Raw genomic sequence first — 5659 nt, forward strand, 5'->3', positions numbered from 1 at the left:
TTCTTTTCTATTTCTCTACCATCTTCTATGTTATTGGCTGTATTCTAAGACTGAATCCTCTCACAGTCATAAGATGACCGACCATAAGCAACTCCCTGTGCTACATGCTTCCTTGTTGAGATCCAGCCAACAAAAGAAGAGACAGTCTCTTTGCCCCAGCACTCTTATAAAGAATCCTAGGACTCAATCTAGTTCAAGAATGGCATCCCTGACCTAAGCTGAGTTAATCAGTCACATGATCTGAAGACAGTCACATACTCTACCCCAGGGACAGGTGTGAGGAATTCCTAAATGGACCTGGGAGTGCGGAAAGGGCAGAGAGAGATACAAAGAAGTGTGGATTTCAGGGAAAGGACTTTGGCAGGGGTGCTAATATTACACGTGGGAGAAGAGTCCTTCTCAGCCTGAATAGGCCCAGGTTTTCTATAAGGATGAACCATGCAAAAGGAAGGAATTTTAATTGATCAATCCTAGAATATATACTTAACATAATAGACATGGAAGCTGCCCTCAATTAGAAAATGATCAAGGCATGAAATTGATGCGCAAAGGCAAGAGGGCCAGGAACAGACTTTATGCCAAGACTCAGGAGGAGTCTTGTTTGTTTGGGAGTGCAAATCTGTCTCTTAATCAGAGAAGATTAAATTATTAGAATGCGTCTTAAAAGAGCAGTTCATAAGAAAGTTCTAGTTCCAGGGACTGTATGATACTGACCTGCTTTCATCAAGACAAGGCTAGGCTTGTTTCCCACAAATCTGAGACTGAATTATAGCTCCACCACTCACTCACCATGGCCATGGGCAAGTCACTGAACCTCACTACTTAACCACTTCATCTTTATTAATTTATTTTGATGTGCATAATATTTTACTTATTTATTTTTCTTCCAGTTTACTGAGATATCAATAACATATGGCACTGTATATGTTTAAGGTATACAGCATAATGATTTGACCTATATACATAATAAAATGACTGCCACAGTAAGTTTAGTGAACATCCATCATCTGATACAGATACAAAATTAAGGACATAGAAAAAATGTTCTTATGATGAGAATTCAGGATTTACTTTCTTAACAACTTTCACATAACAAACAGAAGCATTATTTTAGTTTTTATCATGTTGTGCATTAAATCCCTAGTACTTATTATCTTATAACTGGAAGTTTGTACCTTTAAATACCTTCATTCAATTCCTCCTCCAGATCTCCACCTCTTTAACCAAAAATCTGATCTCTTCTTCTTTGAGTTTGTTTGTTTGGTTGCTTGGTTGATTTTAAAGTGTAATTGATATACAGCATTATGGTAGTTCTCGTTACACAACATAGTGACTTGGTATTTCTATCCATTTGAAAATGATCACCATGGTAAGTCTAGTTACCATCTACAAATCAGTGATTTGAAATGCAAATCAAAACCACAAGATATCACCTCACACCCATCAGAATGGCTATTAATAAAAGACAACAAATAACAAGTGTTGTCCAAGATGAGGAGAAAAGGGAACTCTTGTGCACAGTTGGTGGGAATGTAATTTGGTGTAGCCACTGTGGAAAACAGTATGGGAATTCCTCAAAAAATTAAAAATTGAGCTATTATATTATTACCATGCACCTCAAATTGAGACTTGAAGCTAGACAAAATCCAGATTGGGACTTAAAACCACAGTCTTTTAATTAGAATCACTAACTTAGTGTCTGGACTTACTGAGGCTTAGGTTCTTTGTGTCTCAATACAGAAAGAATTCAGTGAGATACAAAGTAATAGGTAAGAAGTAGATTTATTTAGAGAGAAACACACTCCACAGGCAGAGTGTGGGCCATCTCAGAAAGAAAGAGGCCCCGAAATATGGCATGCTTAGTTTTTATGGGCTGAGTAATTTCATAGGCTAATGAGTGGGAGGATTATTCCAACTATTTTGCGGAAGGGGTGGGAGTTTCCAGGAATTGGGCCACTGCCCACTTTTTGACCTTTAATGCTTGACCTTGGAACTGTCATGGCACTGACGAATGTGTCACTTAGCTTGCTGATGTGTTACAATGAGCGAATGTGCTATGCTTAGTCGCTCACTCAGGTCTGACTCTTTGCAACCCCATAGATTGTAGCCCACCAGGCTTCTCTGTCCGTGGGGTTCTCCAGGCAAGAATACTGAAGTGGGTTGCCATGCCCTCCTCCAGGGGAATCTTCCCAACCAGGAATTGAACCTAGGTTTCTGGCATTGCAGGCAGATTCTTTACCATCTGAGCCACCAGGGAAGCCCACAGTGAGTATATACTGAGGCTTAAGGTCTAGAGAAAGTTGACTTGTCCACCATTTTGGTCCTTTTTGGTTCTAATCATTTTATGTCATGCTCTTGGGCTGTGTCATTCTTTTTAAGTTTGTGCCCTGTCCCCTTCACTCCTGTTTCAATGTGAGTCAGCAATAATCTCTTCCTTATTAAAATTTGGATAACAGCACTTCCATTGCAGAGTGATTGTGAAAAGCAGAAATAGGGTCCCGAAGTGCCCAGGGTGAATCAGACATTAAGCAATTGTGACTATAGTTATTTAAATAGAGCTGCTGCTCTGGGATGATGCAAGGTCAGAAGAGGAATGTGAGCTTTCCGGAAGAGCCTGGCTTCACACAAGATCTAAGAAGCAGACATAAACATTGGGAGGAATGGTATTAGGGACATGCTGTTACTGCTGGAGCCTCTGTTCCAGTTCAGATCGGTTTTTCCCTGGCTTCACATGTACCTGGGCATTCCTGGCAGAGGTTCCCCCACCCTCCACCCTGGGAAAGGGTTTTCCAGGGAAATCAAGTCTGGTATACAACTTGATTCAGATTGAAATATGATGACCCCCACACTTTGGTCCAAATCAGAATGTTTCTGGTCTTGCCCCCAGGGACTAGATCCCGAAGGAGAGGAGACAGTAAAAAAGTAAGAAGGTGACCATATTGGAAGCACAGTGGCAACTTTATCAGAGGAGAGCACAAGAAGAAGTTATGATGCCTTCTGATTGGGATTGGGAAATGGGTTGGAGCCCAGAATGGATGGAACTGGGCTAAGACCACCTCAGCCCAACCTAGGAAGACATAAAGAGAGATCAGTAACAAAGGCTTTGAAGCAGGGCTATCCCAGCTCAGTGCCACTGATGTCTCCAGTGGAGATGCGTACCTAAACACACATCACCACCAGAAGCCACAGAGGAGGAAAGTTGGGTGCAGGAGTCCCATGGTAGCTGAGAGGGCCATATGGGAGGGCACAACAGCTGACGGGATGCTGCAGAGTTGGCTAGGGAGGAGCCAGACAAACCTTGCTGGCTTACTTTACTTTTGCCCCAAAGTGGTATAGCCAAGGCAACTGGTTACACAAATTCATCACTTCCCCTTGGACACTGCAGAATCACTTCAATGCCAAGTTAAATCATTGCTGCTGCTGCTAAGTCGCTTCAGTTGTGTCTGACTCTGTGCGACCCCACAGACGGCAGCCCACCAGGCTCCCCCGTCCCTGGGATTCTCCAGGCAAGAACACTGGAGTGGGCTGCCATTTCCTTCTCCAGTGCATGAAAGTGAAAAGTGAAAGGGAAGTCGCTCAGTCATGTCCAACTCTTCGCGATCCCATGGATTGCAGCCCACCAGGCTCCTCCGTCCATGGGATTTTCCAGGCAAGAGTACTGGAGTGGGGTGCCATCGCCTTCTCCGAGTTAAATCATTAGGAGCACATATATTATACTATGCCTTCAAGAAATCATGATTTATGCGCGTTATCTCCAGTCTACTCCGTGCCTTAATGTCTGTGCTGACTCCACTGCTGTTGAGAGGCCTGACAGGCCCTGCCCGGCGGCTCCCAGTGCCGCGTGCCCAGATACATTCCAAGCCGCCGCGGGAGCAGCTCGGGACCATGGATATCGCCATTGGGCTCACCTCCTGCTTCCTGTGTTTCCTCCTGCCTTCCGGCTGGGTCCTGTCACACCTGGAGAACTACAAGAAGCGGGAGTGATGGGAGCTGTCCTCTCCCTCACCCCGAGACCTGACCACCCCGGCCTTTCCTGATCATGTCTGCTGCATTCCTGGCCGGCCTCCCCTGGACCACGTCCTTCTGTTACAGTGACCTCTTCTGCAATCATGACGTCTTGATTTTTCCACAGTGACATCCTGGGACCACATGTATCTGTTTATAAGGCCCTGCTCAGTAGGGCCTCCCTTGCAACAATAAAGTCTATTTAAAGCGTGCTTCAAGGGGAATCCCCTCCCTGATGGTCCAGTGGTTAGGACGCTGCGCTTTCATAGCGGGTGGGGTTGGGGGTTCGATCCCTCATTGGGGAACTAAGATCCACAAGCTGCACGGTGTGGCCAAAAAAAAAAAAATCATGGTTTAATGTTATGGCTTTGCCTTTTGCCAGAGATAATTAAGAATGTTTTCATATAGATATAAAACTGCCTATCATGACAGTTTTTATTATAATGTTTAAAAACCTTATTATATAAACAATTTCCTAATTAATTTCTCGTAATATGCTGGGAATGTTTGTTCCTCATGTTGGACTAGCATACTTCCTTCATTTTCTTTCTTTCTTTTTTCTTAAAAAGGGCTTAATAATTTATTAAATTTCTCTTTCACCTTGACCACTAGGGCAATAACAATGAAATGTGGCACACACTTGGAGTAAATTTGGTGTAGAGAGACTTGATGGTAAAGCCACCTCCCACTCCTCATCTTCAACATGGCTCTTGTTTTGGTTGTTTTTGTTATCATTGTTATTTTTATCATTAGTTTATGCTGATGTGTCTTTCTAGTAAGTCACTTTTTAAGTGACTTGGTGGAAGTAGCTGGAATTTACTTAATAAATGGACTAATTCCTGAAAGAGTAGGTAAAGTGTTAATCTTTCTCAGAACCGAGAACTCATTATTTAAACCTCATATTGTTTTTTTCTGAGTCATATAGAGTTGAGAATAATGCTGCCCTTTCTCCAACGTATTTCCATCTGAGGCAATTCTTTGTTCTGTCAAATAGATTTATTTTCTTTACCAGACAGAAATGTGGGCAAAAGAAAATGATCTCATTGTGTATGATTCCTGACATGATACCAAGGGCTCCAGACTACAGTGAAATTTGGCTTTAGAAATGACTTGAGAAACCTTTCTGGTTTTGAACACCTGTTCAAAGAAAACCTGTTTGAAATCATTCACTGCTGTTCATTCCTCAGTGGCAATACAGACATGCTGTTGTTCTGATCTTTATGTTAGTGTTGAACAGCAAAGGGCTGGTGTTTGGGTTCCTACCCTGCTTTTATTTTTTTAAAAAGAAAAGAAGCTGTATTAAATGATAATACTTACATATTGGTGTAGTAAGTCTCTGTTTACAGAAACAAACATAAGTTAGTGTCCAATTCAAAGAGCTTCCATAGGTTAACATACCTGTAGAACCATGACCAAGATCAAGAAAAGAAAATCTACTAGCTTCTGTTACTTATCCTCATACCCCACCCAATTCCTAGATCTCCCCAAAAGGAAACATAACTCGGCTTTCTGACACCATTGATTACTGCTTTGCCTGTTTTTAAAGTCTGAAAATGTAATCATTTAGTATATTCTTTTCTGTCTAATTTTCATGAAATTCAGCCTCGGTGCTGCAGGTAGTGATTAATCATTTTTTTTTCTTTTTTTTTTTTTA

At 42.1% G+C, this 5659-nt stretch overlaps 1 pseudogene across 1 annotated transcript; it reads left to right on the plus strand.

Moving 5' to 3' along the window:
- The first annotated feature begins 3748 nt into the window (after positions 1–3748).
- On the plus strand, positions 3749–4223 carry LOC113878900 (annotated as a pseudogene). The gene has a single exon (XR_003507157.1). The product of XR_003507157.1 is annotated as a cytochrome c oxidase subunit 8A, mitochondrial pseudogene (transcript).
- The last annotated feature ends 1436 nt before the right edge of the window (positions 4224–5659 follow it).

The sequence above is a fragment of the Bos indicus x Bos taurus genome, chromosome 20 (genome assembly GCF_003369695.1).
Source record: "Bos indicus x Bos taurus breed Angus x Brahman F1 hybrid chromosome 20, Bos_hybrid_MaternalHap_v2.0, whole genome shotgun sequence".
NCBI classification, from domain to species: Eukaryota; Metazoa; Chordata; class Mammalia; order Artiodactyla; family Bovidae; genus Bos; species Bos indicus x Bos taurus.